Source organism: Perca flavescens, chromosome 3, assembly GCF_004354835.1.
Source record: "Perca flavescens isolate YP-PL-M2 chromosome 3, PFLA_1.0, whole genome shotgun sequence".
Classification (NCBI taxonomy): Eukaryota; Metazoa; Chordata; class Actinopteri; order Perciformes; family Percidae; genus Perca; species Perca flavescens.
The window spans coordinates 38596896-38617143 of record NC_041333.1 but is presented as its reverse complement, the minus strand read 5'-3'; the positions used below and the strand labels follow the sequence as shown (position 1 = coordinate 38617143).

General features: G+C 40.7%; 3 protein-coding genes and 1 pseudogene across 3 annotated transcripts in view; 2 read left to right on the top strand and 2 right to left on the bottom strand.

Moving 5' to 3' along the window:
* The window catches only part of LOC114553115 (protein NLRC3-like), a 25488-nt pseudogene extending 8685 nt beyond the window's left edge, over positions 1-16803 (bottom strand).
* The window catches only part of LOC114552945 (heterochromatin protein 1-like), a 600023-nt gene that overhangs the window by 206108 nt on the left and 373667 nt on the right, over positions 1-20248 (top strand). The window lies entirely within an intron of this gene.
* LOC114553107 (NACHT, LRR and PYD domains-containing protein 3-like) overlaps positions 1-20248 on the top strand; it is a 582600-nt gene that overhangs the window by 191789 nt on the left and 370563 nt on the right. The window lies entirely within an intron of this gene.
* The window catches only part of LOC114553109 (NACHT, LRR and PYD domains-containing protein 4-like), a 239017-nt gene that overhangs the window by 69864 nt on the left and 148905 nt on the right, over positions 1-20248 (bottom strand). The window lies entirely within an intron of this gene.

Sequence of the window (20248 nt, the reverse complement as noted above, 5' to 3'; positions counted from 1 at the left end):
GGACTAGGACTGTGGTGGTGCCAGAGATTTTCTTTTCCTGGTGCTATGGGGTTGCTCCATGTTTCAGTGAGGGTGATCTGAAATTTAGAGTTTCTCTTGACACACACACAGCCTACACACACACACACGCAGATACACGCCCACCTCTGACGCGGTTTACTAAGCGAGTGAACGAGAGAGATTTATTTATGTATTTTAACTAAAGTTAAAACTAGAGTTGCCGAGACAACAGCACCATAAAACTGTGATTAGCCCACCGAACATATTTCAAATAGCAGCCACCAAGCCGGGTTTAGACAACCATTACTGCAGCTTTCATACAGTAGCTGTTATTGTAGAAGAGTAATGCAGCAGGCCAAATACACCACACACAGCTTAACACACACATTAACACACACACACACACCAATCCTCACACAGTATTCATACTTGCACACATGGTCAAAATAATGTAGCCTAGTCATATCTGCACCGCCTATGGTCTGGATTGAATATTGCAATAACAATATTATTACAATGAATAAACCGATGTTAAAGGCCAAATTGCTTGTTGGCCAACATTCTTGTATTGAACCAATTGAACATTAAGTTAAACATAAATGGCTATATAGGTTATATTTTAAATTGTTAAAGTTTTCTACTGATCTTTTCTTCCAACTATCTCAAACAATCTCTGAGTGTCTTTCGTGGTGTATTTATTGCGGCATTTGATATCGAGATGAGGATAAAACAACATATTGGCCCTGATTTATCAACCGTATCAAACGTAGAAACCAGATATGAGCGCAGAAATCATCTTATGACAGGCTTTATGTGTGATTCATGAAACGTTTGTATCACACCAATCAGAGCGTAAGAATGGTCGTACATTAATAAATGCAGCGGCTGGAAACCATCGTCATTTAAATATCACGGCCCAATATATTCTGGGTTTTGAGGCCCCTACAATTTACGACATGGCGAGACGTAATCTGGCTGAGAAGCGGAACTTCTCAGAGGTGGAGATTGAAACCCTGATATCTCAGATTCATTTTTACTAACGTGTGTACTATTTGGCAGCCTGAAAACTGTTATTAAAGGCTGGAGAAAGAATGGGGAATGGAAAGAGATCACTGATGAGGTCAACAGTGTTGCCGTAGTAAATCGGACTCCAGCTGAATTTTATCTAATTTATACATTTGACATATGTATTCTATAGTCCTAATAGTAATATACAGGCTTCTATCTCTTAGGCCTACATGTAGGTGTGCTTATATTTGAATAAACACACAGTAGCGGAGTTTATGCAGTGTCTTTTATTTTACTCGTGTTTTTTTTCATGAGTCAGAACGAGACAACAGCTGAGGGAGACCACCACCTCGACCCTGTCTCCTGACAGCAGAGGGGCTGGGAAAACAAGCCAAAATAACTCGGTCAATGGCAGAAATAAATAATTCACGACAGAGAAATGAAAACCTGAAGATTAAATAAAAATGTTGTGCATCGTCATGTTTCCTGTATTAAATATCATTGCCAAACATAACACTATAGGCTACCTTTTAAAAGCGAGGAATAGGCTAAAACAATGTTGCAGACTTTTTCTGCCGTGTATAGTAGGGTCCCCCCCCACTGATGCGAGCCATCTGCCCTTAATCAATCCGATGGAGCTCTCCACCGTGGCCCGTGCGCGTACGTGTGCACTGTTGTACCGGCTCATAGAGGTCTTCTAAAAGAGACAGATCTGCCATTGCTGATAAGTGACCAACTGATGACTTCTTCTTCTCCTGTTAAACTGATTATATGCTGCACCGCAAGGCCACACTGACGCGAAAACTTGCGTACACGAGTTCAGACCAGACGTGAGATTTGATCTCAGCCTACGCTCACGTTCAAATTGATAAATGGCGAGCTTTGCGTAGGAATCGGCGTACGCCCGTCCTACGCCTGTTTTAGGTCGTACGCCCTTCATAAATGAGGGCCACTGTGCGGCCCTATGGAGGACAGTGTTCATTAGCTGCTGTGGCTACTGCCTTGTATCAGGAGGGACTCCGCCGCCGGACCTGAGAGCCACACAGACGGTTGCCTGGTGAACCTGCAGCCTGCAGAGGTTTCATCAGTCCAGCTCGTTGACTCTACTCGGCTGATTTCGTCTTCGTTAAGAAACGGGGCGATTCTCCACATTGGGAGTGTCACTGAAACAGCCCATTTGTGTAACATCCTGTTGTGTTCTTAAACCCCACAAAAAGAAAAAGTAGACTTTTTATAGATCTCGACGTTTCCGACTGCTCTTGAAGGCAGCTTTATTTCACAGGAGAGAGAAAAAGAAAAGAGATGAGCTAGTGCTCTGTTGTTGGAGGAAACAGTTCAGTACTTGGGTTTTGTTTTTTCCCATCCAATCCAGCTTGTTGACTCTATTCAGCTCTTTTTTTCTTTGTTAAAGCGTAACTCTCGCCAAAATGCAACCTAGGGTCTTTTTGTGAATGTACCCGAGTCAAACTTTCCTTTAAAAGCATAATTAGGACGGAAGAAAAAAGTGAAAAAAGAAAAAGTGTCAACCTCATAGTATGTCTGAACGGACTATAGGAGGAAATGTCATTCTTATATGAGGCTCCTTTTTCAACTACAAGGTCAATATTGATTTTCACTAAAGACTAAACAACAAATTCTCCGTGTATTTATATGGAACTAAGCTTTAGGAGCTGTCCGTCTTTACTCTCCTCTCTGTTACCAGTGGCGCAAAAAGTGGGTATGTGCTATATGCGCCGAATAGGGGCGCAGCACCATGGGGGTGCCAAAGCGATGGTAAAAAAAAAAAAAAAAAAAAAAATTATTTAAAAATGATTTTTTATATCTAGCTGCTCTTGTGCGTTTCGAAATCATTTCAAAATCATTTCTGCATTTCCTCAATGTTATTACATAACAGCCAAATATTCATGTTAACAGACTAGCTGGCGTTAGCTAACACTGGAAATGTAGCAGCCAAATATTCATGTTAACAGACTAGCTAGCGTTAGCTAACACTGGAAATGTAGCAGCCAAATATTCATGTTAACAGACTAGCTAGGATTGTAGCAGCCAAATGGGGATTCATGGCTAGCTTAGAATATGCAAAACCCAGGTTTCTGAGCTGAAAACTGGAAAATATAAGTTAGCATGTACAATAAATGACAATAATCTGGAAAACATAACTAATGCAATAACTCTGGTACTATGGAATCATGCATATATTTTGTTTTACCATTAGCTGTCAGACATATACAGGCTATAGTTACATCTGTAGGGTGACATGGAATTAAAGGGTCACATCTCTCTCTCTCTCTCTCTCTCTCTCTCTCTCTCTCTCTCTCTCTCTCTCTCTCTCTCTCTCTAAAGGTCTGTGCTAAGTGGCTCTCCATATTTGTATTTTTTAAATCCAAAATGTGATTGTAATTTCAACAGCAGCACAACCTTACTGCATTTCATTCAGGTGTGAGGATGGTGGATCAGGAAAGACAGGGGAAGGCAACAGGTAGGTCTAACATTAGGTGGAAGTGTAGGGGGAGCCACTTGATACCAACAGATTCATTTCTTCATATTATTAATATGGAAAAACTAATGTGGAAAATCTATTACATAATGTTTGTTTGACAATATGTCTTAGTGGAGAAGAACACAGGCAAGGAGTGAATGAGACAGACATGAGGTGATGACATCAGGTAGGAGTTCTGTTAGTTAGACCACACAAAACTAAATGTCCAGTAGGGTTTGAAGTTCTGTTGACCAACCTATTCACGGTGTCCTTTTTGGGGAAAAAATAGTTCAGACAGAGATGGAAACTATAACAATTAGCCTCTGTCTGACAGCAGGGACGTAGTAAACACATCAGAATGCAAATTTAAACATCCGCAACGCATGTGCTCGAATGCCATCAATGATGATTTACGCCAAAATTGTTCCTGCATACCCTCTGACACTGGGTAGTTGCTCCCCTGCCTGTTACGGTGCATTCAGAGATCGACTCTTTTTGACTGGCAAGATGGTGGCGAGCGGAGAAACCAACTGAGCTAAAGTGAGTTATTCAAAACCTTTCTTTTTAGTAAACTACTGTGTACACAAACAATGTTCTCAATGCTCGAGTTCAGGTGTAGAGTAGGGTGGTGATGGCACACTGGATATGACACATGCCTTATAAACCGAATACCGAATCCTCCTCCCATCATTAGTCTATTAACACCGTAAACACATTAATAAAGTAAACAGCATCCACAGCCTCTAAAATAGTTAAATGTAACAACTTCGCTAGCACATCGCTATCGCCAGCTCAGTGACTATTTTGTTTGGCAAAGTTTCGCTAACCAGTGTATGATGAAGGCATGTTGGGTGGGTGACATTAGAAAGCTAACGTTAGCTAACGAGCAGCAGCCGGCCGTTCAGTCACTCTGCTCCCACTGTAGGGAGACTCATTTACCGAGAGAACAGCTGACAGCCCGGGAGAGGTTCTGTCTGGTTAACACCAGTTTTTAGCAGAGACTGTCCTTCCTTTGCTGTACCTGAAGTTGCTGCATTCTGGCTGCTGTCTGAGATTCCTTCATGCACAACTCGTATTCTTCCAGATGTTTCATACGCAAATGTTTTTAACAGCGGCCATATTGTGTATTGTTTAGGGTCCTCGCCACCACCAGACCAATCGACATTGCAAAGCTTATAGGTTTCGGTTCGGTGGAAAAAAAAAAAAATCTAAGGTTCGGCAGAAACTGAACATTTAAAAAGTTTAAACTGGTTAAATCCCAAAAATATAAATAATGTTTAAAGTAACTGTTTTATATTTGATAAGCTAAAATCGTCTGAAGCATTGGTTAACTCTGGTGTGTTCTTGTGAGAGAAAGAAAGGAGTTTTATTTTATTTTAAAGGGTAACTTACCTACGTACAATTTAAGTCAACTGCCAAAGTTTCATATTTAAGTGATAAAGGGGTTAGAGGACACTTGCTTGAAATGTATTCTGACGCGTAACTATCGGTAAGCAGGGTAAGCGGTGCTTATGGGCCCGGACCAATCAGGGGCCTGCAACACTGGAAGATATTGATTGACAGCCGCGGCCCCCTATCGCATTTTCATTACTTGTGACAATCCCAGCAGTCCCACCTGCAGCCACTGACCAAGCGGGAGTGAGAACAGGTCAAATTAATTTCCTAGTTTCTGTTATGAAGACAAGACGTGTGTGTGACTCGAACATCTCACATTTACCAACAAAACGTACAGCGATAGACCGTCCTGCCAACATGGAGACATTTTAACATCAATGTACGCTGTCACTGAAGCTGCTGCTGTTTCAATACTGTCGGCTCTCTGCAGGGGGCGGGGCTGCTGCTCCATTTCCCCCGCGACTGATGCATGCACGCACACACACACACACACACACACACACACACACACACACACACACACACACACACACACACACACACACACACACACACACACACACACACACACACACAATCACACACAGTGGATGCAGATGAGATGTAAACGATGACCTATATTGATAGGAAATTAACTAACAATGTAAAGCTCAACAAGCCACTGATAGTGACATATATGTTCACATTTGATTAATTCAATAAATTATCATTTTTTGTCTTAAATCCACCAGCCACTTTCATATTATACCAACATTTGCAGCATCCTGAGCCTTTTTGGTAAGGTTCCCTAGGAAATATCAGCTCAGAGTAATTAATTAATAATAATAATTATTATTCCCCAAAACATGTATATATATATATATACTATATTTTTTTGCAACTTTTACTGTCTTCTACAACTTCATTGCAACAAACATACAAAAGACATTGCAACTTTTATCACAGTTTTTTACAAAAGCTCCCGGGAAATCAGGCATTTTGGGCCGCAACAATCTCAACAAAAGGACGTGAAATCCTGGAAGGATGTCCTTGTGTGTTTTTTCATGTGTTATGGTGCGCATTCACCCGTGTTTTTGTTGTTGTGGTGCACGTAGGCTACTCCTGATTTTGTCAGTCATCTCATCTCTTATATGCAGTGTCTCTATGATCCTATCCTGTCCTACTCATGGTAGCCTACTCGTGGACATTGCGCCGTCATCACGTGCTATAGTAGGGGGGCCCACCTTGATAATCCTGCTTAAGGGCCCGGTGTTGGCTCGTTACGCCACTGAATGCATTGGTAGCAATCATTTTCTCTAAGGGATTTTTAAGTGCATTGGCACATGGTAAGAGTTTTATTTGAGACTTTAAAAGCAGTAAAGATGTTTATGTATAACATAAAGGAATATCTTGAAAAAAAGACTAAAACTAAATATTTGAATACGACACAAAAAGATAATCCAGAATAGTAAAATACATTTCTTTGTGTTATACATTTTACCTGACTGTCCTGAACATTTCATTTTACTACGGTTTACATTTACAAAACTTAACATTTGTTTCTGGGGAAATGCCGATATAGCTCATAGTGTGTTGGGTAGTGTGGAGCACAGTGGAGGCACCGTGCTATTGTTTCTTGATTATTTCTTCATAGTTACTTATGCCTATAATAATAACATCCACTGGTAAAGGGAGATTTAGCCAATTCAACATCAACTACTAAGCACTCAGGATCCTGTTCAGTAAAACATTGAAATAGAAAGTAACCTCATCTTATAATATACTTCCAGCGCCAGGAAGGGGTTAAACTAGTGTAACACACAGCTGAGTTCTCTTAGAGCAAACTTAAAACACACTCACACTTCCTCACACCAGGTCTCAGTCTCTGTGGTCCACCATGGTCCACCCTGCAGGAAGAAACAAAGTCCCAATCAACTTCATACTCCAGGGCTGTGGATAATTTTAAGGTTTAACCATCATAGTGTGAAATGAGACGGAGAGAGACTACGTTGACTCTGCAGCTTGTTCAAGTCAAACTCAGGGCAATGCTGCTAAAGCTGTCACGGTGTGGTTACACTTAAGCTCCATACACATGATACACTATTTTCAGAGCAAAGCGCAGAGAGCAACGTCATTTCCATTATCTCATTGGTTGCACCTTTGAAAGATCAGCAGCAACTAGGTCAAAGTTTAAATAATTTGAACTTTGAGCGGAGCACAGAGCGGCAAATCTGAGCTGCGGTGCACAACGCCAGGGGTAGCACAGTACATAGTTGGACGCCACCGCCCCCCCGTAGGAAATCAATGGAACAACCGCTGCAGAGCGGTGTTGCCGCCTATCATGTGTAGGCGGCTTTACTCTGAGACATGTACAACAGCATTCTCTATGCCCTGATGACAGACTGAAAGGCTGGAGGTTTGGAGGGGTTTTATTTAGTTTGTGTGTAAAATGGTCTAAATAAATGACATGTAAATAGGATAAAAAGGTTTTGCTTATTTTACTAACTTAATTCAATTATTTTATAAGCTACCAAAAAAGGTCCCATTTGGTACTGGTTTCCCTAATTTAAGCTACCTGTAACGCTACAAAAGTTGATTAGGAAAAGTGAGTACTCAACTTGAAAGTATGTTGCATAAAAGTGATATGTAAGTTGATTAAATCTTATTTTGTTAATGCCAATCGAATCATTCCGGACCTTTGACCTTGAGTAAAAATCAGTATTTGTGTTATAAGATTGAGAACCCCTGTAATACACCTTCACTTAGATCCTCCATTCAACAAGAACCAGAGTTTCTCAGTTAGTGACAAATAAAAGTGTTCATCCATCCATACCTTAGAGTGTCCAGTCTCCAGCTTGGATCCTCCAGTAAATTAGAAAGCAGCTTCACTCCTGAGTCTCCTAGATGATTGTAGCTCAGGTCCAGCACTCTCAGATGGGAGGGGTTGGATCTCAGAGCTGAGGCCAGAGAAGTACAGCCTTCCTCTGAGATCATACAGCCTGAGAGACTACACACACACACACACACACACACACACACACACACACACACACACACAATTCAGGTAGGACCTGGCCACAACCCGGGAGCAATATATAACAACTACCCTTAGTGCTAGAAATGGGTGGGGCTTTACAGTCCAGCTGTACACAACAAGAAATAATGGTGTGTAGCTACTTTAAATTGTCATTGTATATTAGAGAGAGAAAGATAAATAAACCTTATTTTATAATTGTTTTGCAGTGATTACATTCTAAAGCTCAAATAAATAATCAGATGATTTTGTGGAGACTGATTTCTCCTCCTCTGCGTATTTATTGCAGCAGCTGGATAAGGAAGAAGGTTTATGCTAGTATCGATTTTTGACTGGGATTGCATTTAATTGCCCCGTCCTGCTGTTGTTGAAGCTGACTGTACAAACCCAGCGTAATTAGTGAGTCACTAATTTTAGGCTCAAAGCTGAATGCTAAATGTAGCCTATTTGGCATTGCTTCTAATGCTATTTCTCCATTCTGACTTACTGTGCATTGTGTAGGACTTTTATGTATCTGTATGTGATGTCAACATGCCTATCCTGATTTGGTCTGGTTTCCCCATGGCCAAGTAACTGTCACTGTATTTGATGTTGACTTTAATTATGTGAAAAATGTGTAATGTTACTGGGGAAGATACATTCCGGTGTCAAAGACACTATACTATTTAATATAATGTATTTTTATATAGCAGAAAGGCCTTAGAAGCTGAGGTTTTAATTTATTTATGTTATATCTTACTCTGAGAGAGACAAGGTATTGTAAGACATATATTGTCATACTTTTGTTAAAAAAACTTTCCACTATATGATCACAGTTAAAACAAGTTTAATAAAGAGCAGAACTCCTGATAACTGTTTCTATGTCTGTCTGTGATGTGGACATGCCTATCCTGATTCGGTCTGGTTTCCGATCTGGTGCAGATCCACATACACAACGTAGTGAGACTGTCAAAAAGGGGATCGTCACATCGGCTTGAGCCTTCCTCAGGGTGTAGCGAAGGTAAGCTGAAAAGAGTAAAGGAAGCTAAAAAGAGACCAGAAGAGAGTAGCTGAGCTTCCGCCAGACAACTCTGACTTGCATTTAGACGTTGCAGAGAGTTTTGCGAAATAAAAAAAGGGCAGGACAGGAAGCTGGCCTTCTTGTATTTGGACTATTAAGTAATATTAGCTGGTTGCTATGTCTTGTGTTGTTGCACCTTTGGCTCTGTTAGCAGAGTTGTTGAGTTGCTAGATTTCGATTACAAGTAATGTCATCATAACAAATGCATGTGTAGAGGTATCGATATTTATGATAGCAGTGTAGAAGTAAATTACTGTGAAACTGTAGGGACACAAATCGAGAAAAAAAATATTAATATTACACAATGTTGCTTTAACTTGTATTGTTACTCAGGTCCTAACTGAACACCAACCTGAGAGTTTCCAGTCTGCAATGTGGACTCTTCAATCCAGAGGACAGATGATCCACTCCTGAATCCTGCAGGTTGTTATTACTCAGGTCCAGCTCTCTCAGCCTAGAGGACTGGGAGCTGAGAACTGAGGACAGAGCTTCACAACTTCTCTCTGACAGGGTACAGCCACTCAGTCTGAAAAGGAATCAGCAACAGATAAGAACACAGATATAAACAAACAAAAACAAATTCTAATTAAAGAAAAACTAAATTAATCTGTATAGGTCTGTGTTCACGTACAGAGCTTTGTTGGAGGCTTTGACCACTGGCAGCAGCCTCAGAAGAGCCTCCTCTGAAGCAGAGTATTTCTTCAGGTCAAACACATCCAGATCTTTTTCTGATGACAGTAAGATGAAGACCAGAGCTGACCACTGAGCAGGAGACAGTTTATCTGTGGAGAGACTTCCTGAACTCAGGGACTGTTGGATCTCCTCCACTAGAGAACAATCATTCAGTTCATTCAGACAGTGGAACAGATTAATGCTTCTCTCTGCAGACAGATTCTCACTGATTTTCGTCTTGATGTACTCAACTGTTTTCTGATTGGTCTGTGAGCTACTTCCTGTCTGTGTCATCAGACCTCGTAGGAGAGTCTGATTGGTCTGCAGTGAAAGACCAAGGAGGAAGCGGAGGAACAAGTCCAGGTGTCCATTCAGACTCTGTAAGGCTTTGTCCACAGCACTCTGATGTAGACAGTTTACTTTAGGTTTGACTCTGAAGGCATTAAGCAACCGGGATGTTGATTCTTCTTCTGACAGCAGGTTGACTCCAGAGTTGATGAATGACAGATGGACATGAAGAGCAGCCAGAAACTCCTGAACACTCAGATGGACGAAGCAGAACACCTTGTCCTGGTACAGTCCACTCTCCTCTTTAAAGATCTGTGTGAACACTCCTGAGTACACTGAGGCTGCTCTGATATCGATGCCACACTCTGTCAGGTCTGATTCATAGAAGATCAGGTGGCCTTTCAGCAGCTGCTCAAAAGCCAGTTTTCCCAGAGACTCAATCATCTTCCTGGTCTCTGGACTCCAGTGTGGATCTGTCTCAGCACCTCTATGATACTTGATGTTCTTCAGTTTGGACTGAACCACCAGGAAGTGGATATACATCTCAGTCATGGTCTTGGGCAGCTCTCCTCCTTCTCTGGTCTTCAACACCTTCTCCAGAACTGTAGCAGTGATCCAGCAGAAGACTGGGATGTGGCACATGATGTGGAGGCTTCTTGATGTCTTGATGTGGGAGATGATTCCGCTGGCCTGCTTGTTGTCTCTGAATTGCTTCCTGAAGTACTCCTCCTTCTGTGGGTCGGTAAAACCTCTGACCTCTGTCACCATGTCAACACACTCAGCAGGGATCTGATTGGCTGCTGCAGGTCGTGTGGTTATCCAGAGGCGAGCAGAGGGAAGCAGTTTCCCCCTGATGAGGTTTGTCAGCAGCACATCCACTGAGGTGGACTCTGTAACATCAGTCAGGATCTCAGTGTTGTGGAAGTCCAGAGGAAGTCGACACTCATCCAGACCGTCAAAGATGAACACAACCTGGAACTCTTCAAACCTGCAGATTCCTGCTTCTTTGGTTTCACTGAAGAAGTGATCAACAAGTTCCACCAAGCTGTACTTTTTCTCTTTCAGCACATTCAGCTCTCTGAAAGTGAATGGAAATATGAACTGGATGTCCTGGTTGGCTTTGTCTTCAGCCCAGTCCAGAGTGAACTTCTGTGTTAAGACTGTTTTCCCGATGCCAGCCACTCCCTTTGTCATCACTGTTCTGATTGGTTCATCTCTTCCAGGTGGGGTTTTAAAGATGTCTTCACATCTGATTATTGTTTCTGGTCTGTCTGGTTTTCTGGACGCTGTTTCAATCTGTCTGACCTCATGTTCATCATTGACCTCTGCAGTTCCTCCCTCCATGATGAAGATCTCTGTGAACATCTCATTTAAAAGGGTTGGGTTTCCTGCTTTAGCAATCCCCTCAAACACACACTGGAACTTTTTCTTCTGGTTAGACTTGAGTTTACGCTGACAAACTCCAGAATTACTTCCTGAAACAACACACAAACAAGGAAGATCAATAAGTCAAAGAACATATTTCAACATTAGATGTTCTCAAAAAATAAGTATGTATTTTAATGCATATTTTCAGACTAGTAAATGTCCCATTTTTAAATCTGTTAACATCGTCTTACTGCTCTGCAGATGATCAGCCAGCTCCTCCTGCTTCATTATCCTCAGGAAGTGCAGTGTGATCTTCAGAAATGCCTCTCTGCTCCTCCTCCTCTGCGCCTCCTCCCCACCATCCAAAACCTTCTCATCCTCCCTCTGACTCTCTAAGCATTCTGGGTAATCTGGACTCAGAACCTTCTGAAACTTATTCAGCTCGTTCTTTACAAAAGTGACGATGCTTTCCTCCAACAGCTGGAACAGAATGATAAACTCAACATTTAGTTTAAAGAACTCAACACGTGATTCATCTCTCAGTCTGAAGGCCTGCTGGTTTGAAAAGAGCAGCATGGAGACTATTGGGATCTGAATGGTAGTTTATCATTTAATCTGTAGTTAATAATGAAAACTTTCTTTTAATATGTACACACCATAAATATGGAGTCCAGGTCTGTTTGCTGCTGCAGGTCAGACTGACCACTGAGGCCCTCTGAGCTCTCCTGGTGAACTCTGTAGAGAAAACATCAAGTGTAAGAACATTTAATGATCTGTGCATAGTCCTTATGATGACAAAATGGCAACTGTGTCTATTGAGGTAACACAATGGAGTGTTATGTGGTTCAGGACAATTATTTAGACGCATGCATATACACGCTCATTGGCTAAGTCACAAAATGCATCGATGACATTGAGGATTACTGTACGCACATTCCTGAAAAAGAATTATTTTTAACAGGGACAGCAATGCCACAATATGAGCCACTAGATGGCAGAAGGTTACTTCGCAACAACAGTTTCTCAGAGTTTTTAAAGAGGTGCAATTGAATACACCATTAGTTTGAGGATTTGTTTGGAGTCAAAATGCTTTAACTTAGTTGTTTGTTTCCATAACTCACATAACTCACAGGTAACGCAAAATGTTCCCACACTGTTGACTTCAGGGGAGCAGGAGTATGGAGCTAAATCGGGGCCAAATGTTTTGTTCATTTGAAAAAAATATATTTAGTTGAAAAACTAAAGCTTGAAATTGAAAATTTAAGTTTTGGTCAAAACTTGGAAAAAAAAACCATGTATTCAAACTAAAAATAAGTGTACCAATTTTTCTTTCAGTTTGAATAAAATATAGATTCAATTCTGGAATTATTTTGAATAAATTATAAATTTTCATTTTTCACTTTTATATTTGTTTCAGTTCCACATTTCATGTTTTCAGATTCAAAACTTATTTTTTTTTTTTTACAGCTTCAAATCTTTTTTTTTTACGGGCTTCAAATTTTTTTTTTTCGGTTTCAAATCTTTTTTTTCGGTTTCAGAGCTGTTTTTCACTTTCAGATCATTTTTTTTCGGTTTGAGACTTTTGGCCCTGATTTTGCGTAGGGGGCGTGGTTTCAACTCAGAGGGGCGTGGCATTATGAGTGACAGCCTATCAAAGAAGGCAGAAGACTCCTCAGTCATGTTGCCTTCAGGAAATGGTGTTACTGTGAGAACTATGACTGAATGCTTTCTATCCACTATATACATGTGATGTTTACTTAACAAACTGATGCCAGTGACAAAGTTCCATTTAAAAAATTGTTTTGGACAACACATGGTACCAATTACACTATAAGAGCAATAAACTGTGCCAGATTGTGCAGTTCGGCAGGAAAAATGACTTCTCCCCCTTCCATGTATGACTTATAGCACCACAGTATTCACTGGCACCAGCCCACAGGTAAGACATGTGAAAGATATTAGCCTTTGTGAATAGATACTTTGCGACGTTATCCCCTCAGTGGCATTTTTTTTGTGATTAACACAAAGGGAAAATAGGTGGACAGCTGGGAAAAGCTGGCAATCAAGCATCGCTAGCACTAAAGTTAGCATTAACTAACGTTAGCTTCACACTAGCTGGTGTTTTTAAACTAATTTCAGTGTCCAGCTCAAGTTTTTTTACTTTAACTTGGTCTTTGTTAACCTCCGTTTGTCAGAATGACCATAACTTGACAGTGGCTGCAGTGAAGAAGGTCTCTTTTTATAAAGTAGACAAATAAAACTTTACATTAATGCTCTGGCCTGATAAATTACGTTTTACACTATAACGTTACATGTAACAGCATGACAGTTATGCCTTACAAAATATGCCAAGTGGGCAAACTTTGAAGGCTTCTACCACAGCCTAACTTAAGTATCAGAATACACTAACTTGTCTTTTTTGTATTTGTATGTCTTACTGTCTGTTTTCTGGACCGTGTGTGTCCGTAATAAAAGCTTTGATTGATTGATTGATTGATTGATTAACAAAGCGGACCAGGACAAGTTATGTTGTTTAAACTAACCATGAAAAAGGTAACACTAGCAATGTTAGTTATCTATAAGTTTTTACATTTATATATTGTACGGCTGCAGGCAGCCACTGTCGAGTTATGGTCATTCTGACAAACAGAGGTTAACAAAGACCACTACACGTTAAAGTCAAAAAACTTGAGCTGGACACTAAAATTGGTGTAAAAACACCAGCTAGTGTGAAGCTGACGTTAGTTAATGCTAACTTTTGTGCTAGCGATGCTTCATTTCCAGCGGTCCACCTATTTTCCCTTTATGTGTTAATGACAAAAAAATGCCACTGCGGGGATAATAACCCAAAGTATCTGTTCAAAAAGGCTAATATCTTTCACATGTCTTACCTGTGGGCTGCGCCAGCAGGTTGCTTTGGCGGAGCGGACGCTATGCTGACTGCCAAGTGAATACTGTGGTGCTACATTCAAAGTCATACATGGAAGTGGGAGAAGTCATTGTTCCTGCCGAACTGCACAATCTGGCACAGTTTATTGCTCTTATAGTGTAATTGGTACCATGTGTTGTCCAATACAATTTTTAAATGGAACTTTGTCACTGGCATCAGTTTGTTAAGTAAAATCACATGTATATATTGGATAGAAAGCATTCAGTCATAGTTTTCACAGTAACACCATTTCCTGAAGGCAACATGACAGAGGAGTCTTCTGCCTTCTTTGTTAGGCTGTCACTCATAATACCACGCCCCTCTGAGTTGAAGCCACGCCCCCACGCAAAATCAGGGCCAAAAGTCTGAAACCGAAAAAAAAATGATCTGAAAGTGAAAACAGATCTGAAACCAAAAAAAAAAAGATTTGAAACCGAAAAAAAAAGATTTGAAGTCAGAAAAAATAAGTTTTGAATCTGAAAACCTGAAATGTGGAACTGAAAACAAATATAAAAGTGAAAATGAAAATTTATAATTTATTCAAAATAATTCCAGAATTTAATCTAAATTTTATTCAAACTGAAAGAAAAATTGATACACTTATTTTTAGTTTGAATACATGGTTTTATTTTTTCCAAGTTTTGACCAAAACTTAATTTTTCAATTTCAAGCTTTATTTTTTCAACTATATATATTTTTTTCAAATGAACAAAACATTTGGCCCTGATTTAGCTCCATACAGGAGAATTTTCCAGTTCTGTTGTTTCTCTGTCATCTCCAACTCTGATGAGTAAATGTTACCCAGTGTCTTTAGCTGCATGCAAGCTAAACTGTGACTCTCGTTTTTTTCTTTGGTCGTGCGCAAGTAGGCGGGGGTGTAGAGAGAAAAACATACAGGGGGCTTGTAAATTGTGCTTCTGATTTAGAAAGCTCATTTGGATAAATACTGGAATTTAAAATCTAAATCATGACACACAGCACATTGACAAATGCCTACAATTCAGGGTTTTGGGATTTTGGAAGTACAAGAAATCCAGGTATGCACCTCTGGAGAACTATGAGCAGTGCGAAGTAGTCTGGATCAATATTAGTACACTACTGGTCAAAAGTTTTAGAACACCCTAATTCCTTTTTGTTTTTTATTGAAATTTTAGCAGTTGAAGTCCAATGAATAGCTTCCAGTGCCGGCCCGAGCCTTTTGGGGGCCCTAAGCAAAATTTGATTTGGGGGCCCCCCCTCCCACCACGCGGAGTCACCTGTGCTTGACGATTATTGACACAAATACACGCTATAATGTTACATTATAAATTAATACAGTGAGGTTATGTATTAATACAGTGACGGTTTATGAACTACTGTCCCACTGGGCACAGATGCATAAGGACCCTCCCCCCCCTACTCTATTTGTGCAAAAGTGGGTGCAAACTGTGAGGGGGGGGGGAGGGGTCTGGGGGTGCTCCCCCAGAAAATTTTGAATGTGATAGATGTGATTTCCTGTATTCTGGTGCATTTTTGGGGATGGTCAGCTTGAGAAGGGCAATACCTAAATGTGTTCAGATTCATAGCCTTTTGCTTTTTGACTTAATAAGGTAGAGACTTCACACAACTACTTGGGCTTCAGGGCCAAACAACACATTCAATCCCACAGGACTTCATGTTCTCTATTTATCCTGATAGGGATGCATATTTAGATTTTTTGTCCTGACCGATAGCCCGCCCGTGTTAACCGCTTATTAACCGTTAACAATCAGCCGACTAAGTCCAAGTCCACCCGTCTGGTAGAGTTAGCAACCACATCAATTAGTTTAGCTGCGTGGTTGTCAGCTGTGGGTTTGCCGGACATACACTGTGTTAGTAGGAAGTAGGGCTGGGCGATATGCCCTCAAAAAAATCCAAGATTTTTTTTGCAAAAAATCTGATTCATGATTTAAATCGATTCTTCCCCCCTACTTAAAATCAATCTGCAGATGACAAATAAATGACAAGATCACACACACACACACACACACACACACACACACACACACACACACACACATATACACACACACACACACACACAGACATATACACACACACACACACACACACACACACACATACATACATACATACATACACACACACAGACATACATACACACACACACACACACACACACACGGGACATGTATACCATTATGATTATTCATGCCAATTTTATGCAAATTCATTTGAGTGTTTTCCCTACCATTGTATTGGGGGGGCGCCCTCCGTAAAAGAATGACAAAATCATATGCTATGTATTCAACAAATTATATAATTATGCTATCAACAACTAAACGGATGCGTGAGATAAAGCTGTTTTCACACATACAGGTAATTCACTTCTCTTTCCTCAGTAAAAGTTCAATTCATTTTGACTTTAGTTGTTTAGTAGTTTGACTTGCTCCTGTTTTCACCTGTTGCTGAGTAACGTACATTAACATGCCATGGTCTCATGAGTGTAGCATACCTGTAGCTAGCTCCATCGTAGTAACTAGCGGTAAAAAAAAATATTGAAGAGGAGCTCCGTGCTATAAAGCGGCGATTGCTAGTTGTTTAAGCGGCTACAGACCTCCGTCACAGCTCGGTCGTATCAGCGGGTTAATGGCGCGTTCTAGTAGATGTGTTGAGCTGCAAGCGAGTTCCTCAACAGCTGACGGTGCTCCATGGTGCTCCGTCCAATACTCGCTCCGTCAGGTCAGCGGTAGTTCGTGGTTCAGTTATTCGAGAATAGGTGACTTTGAGCCGGGTAAAGAGCACCATGTGTTGCCGGTCATTTCGGCGGAGATTACGGTTAAGTAAGTAATGAAACGACTAGTTAAAAAAATAACTAATATTAGCCGCTGTCGCTGCCATGTTGTTTGTGTATCTCCATGGCAAACGCGCGGGGGGAGGGCTGGGCCCATTCTGAACTACGGGAGCCCAGATGGGACCGTCGGCGAATGTTAAGGAGAAAAAACAACTTTCGATTGGGGGCCCCCTGGTGGCCTGGGGGCCCCAAGCAGCCGCTTAGTTCGCTTATGCCTCGGGCGGTTCTGATAGCTTCAAATGGTACAAAGGTAAGTGGTGAACTGCCTAAGGTTTTAAAAAGTAAGGTTAAGCAAAAATAATGTACATTTCAGTTTTTACAAAAAAGGCCTTTTCAGGGAACAAGAAATGGGTAAACAATGTAAAGCTGTTCTGCAGCAATGGAGGTTGATCAAGCTTTGAATGTTGATGCTCCCAATTCCCACAGGTGTTCCAACTTATCTGGATTACTTACAACCCCCTCTGTTTGTATAAAAGTATTGTTGGAACACACTGTGGTACCGTACCCTCGTGAGCATTATTTGAACAGTATTGTACTGCAGAAAGTAGTGTGTTGCTATAAAAATGGCAGGAAAAAGGCAATTAACAATGGAAGAGAGACAGACCATCATAACACTTAAGAATTTTGGTCTTTCCTACAGAGAAATTGCGAAGAAAGTCAAGGTGTCAGTGAGTACAGGATTCTTCACCATCAAAAGGCACTTAGAAACTGGGGGAAACTCTGACAGGAAGAGGTCTGGCAGACCCAAAGCCACAACAGAATCAGAAGACAAGTTTCTGAGAGTCAACAGTTGCGGCTCACAGGACAACAGCTTCAAGCACAGCTTAATAGTGGTCGTAATAAGCAAGTCTCAGTTTCAGCTGTAAAGAGAAGACTTGGAGCTGCAGGTTTGATAGGTCGAGTTGCAGCAAGAAAGCCATTGCTAAGACGTCAGAATAAGAAAAAGAGGCTTGCCTGGTCCAAGAAACATCGGCAATGGACTACTGAAGACTGGAAGGAGGTGTTATGGACTGATGAATCAAAATTTAAAATCTTCGGTTCATCACGCAGGATTTTTGTACGCCATCAAGTAGGCGAATGGATGGTTCCTCAGTGTGTGACATCAACTGTCAAACATGGAGGAGGAAACATGATGGTCTGGGGCTGTTTTGCTGGATCCAGGGTCGGTGATTTGTACAGAGTGAAAGGCATGCGCCTAGTTGGTCAGGGGTTCATCCTACAGCAAGATAATAACCCAAAACATAAGTCCAAGCTATGCCAGAACTATCTTAGGAAAAAAGAACAAGATGGTAAGCTTAAAAACATGGAGTGGCCAGCACAGTCACCAGACTTAAACCCCATTGAGCTGGTTTGGGATGAACTGGACAGAAAAGTGAAAGCAAAGCAACCTACAAGTGCCACACATTTATGGGAACTTCTGCAACAGAGTTGGGAAGAACTTTCTGAAGAATATTTGATTGTAGAAAGAATGCCACGAGTGTGTTCAGCTGTTATATCTGATGAGTCAAAAATTTAGAATACATTTTGGTTTATAAATTGATTCCATGATTTCTTTTTTAACTTAAATTGTTCATTTGTTCTATTTATCTATTCTATATTCATTTCAGAGTACAATAAGACATGAATTTCAATAAAAACCTGGAAATATTGGGGTGTTCTAAAACTTTTGACCGGTAGTGTATATTTCCAGTATAATTACCTGACATCTGGCACATTCCCTTCCCCTTCTGATCTCTGTGTTGCCTTTCTCCAAATCCCTTTGCTACGGGAAACAACACCACATTAAAAGCTAGCAAGCTACAAGCTGAAAATGGCAAGTTTTCAAATAATTCAGATGGTGTAACACGGCAGGCCTCCTTGGTTCCTTTGGGGAGTGATTGTAAATATTTACATGAATGTTTACGGCATTTCCTCTCTAACTGGGAGGAACAGTTAACTTCATTGAAAGTGATGGTTCGGAGTAATTTCACCCTAGGGTCCTTTTCACCACGACCTCGAGCCAAACACCCTCCCAGAAGCTTTTTTCACCTGGATCGAACATTGGGAGGGTTAGCGTTATTAGCTGGTTAGCTTAGTGCAAGCGCTAATGGATCCAACTGTGTATTTTGTAAGTTACCCCTCTTATAAGGCCCAAAATGATACCAAACTTTTACACGTAGTACAAATAGGTTATGTACTCATAAAACGATGGATTGGAAAGTTTGTAAGTAGACCAGGAGTTTATTTAAATAACACTTGCCTGCTGGCTTCTGCTCTCTGCTGCTACCGGCAGTAAGATGAGTGCTAGGGACGTCTACAAATGTACACACCAAAAAGAGATACAACAAAATATTTATTAATTTAACTTAACTAATTTAAGTTAAAATAGTAATTACAAATAGCAAGAAAGAAATTATAATTGAGGTAAGTTTGGAGACACTACCTTATTTAATCATTAAATTAATACATATTTTTGTTGTATCTTTTTTTTTCAGTGTTGTAATTTGTAGATGTCCCTAAGCACTCGTCTTACTGCCGGTAGGTAGCAGTAGCAACTTGGCGTGCTCCGCTTTTTGTTAAATCTGATTGGCTCAGCCTGACCCTCAGCCGTGTCACCTCCCTCTGAAGTTACACAGACAGTTTCAAATCATTGGTAACACAGAGAAAACTGAAAATGTCAAAACCAAAAAAAAGTGATGGTGGAGATGAGAGAAATGGGGGGCGCGGAGAAGTTGAGATTAAAAAGAAAAATGCTCTAAAGTAACTGCCATGCTCCTTAGAGGAAAGGCCAAGGTTAGCACTGTCAGCGAGAGCAGCACTGATGAAGCAGGACCAGGACCCAGAAGAAGAGACATGACAGGTGCACTATTGGTACGTTTGGCAGTAATATGTGTGCATTAGGTCAAAGTGGGTTTGAGAAGGAATATGCATTTATTATGCTATTATAACAATGACTTCCTAAACTCATTAATATATGCCGATAATTCTAGTCTATCACAAGTTTACAAGTTTTTTATTTCATATGTAAATACAGTATGCAACGTCTTCAAGTTTATTATTATTTCTATTGTTATTACACACTAAAAACTCCTGGGTCAACTCCTGGGTTACAAAGGGACCAACTAATTTCTGGGTTATTTCAACCCAGAAAATTGGGTTATTCTTTTTACTTGACCCAAATTTTGGGTTAAAATAACCCAACAGTGTAGTTAATATAACCCAAC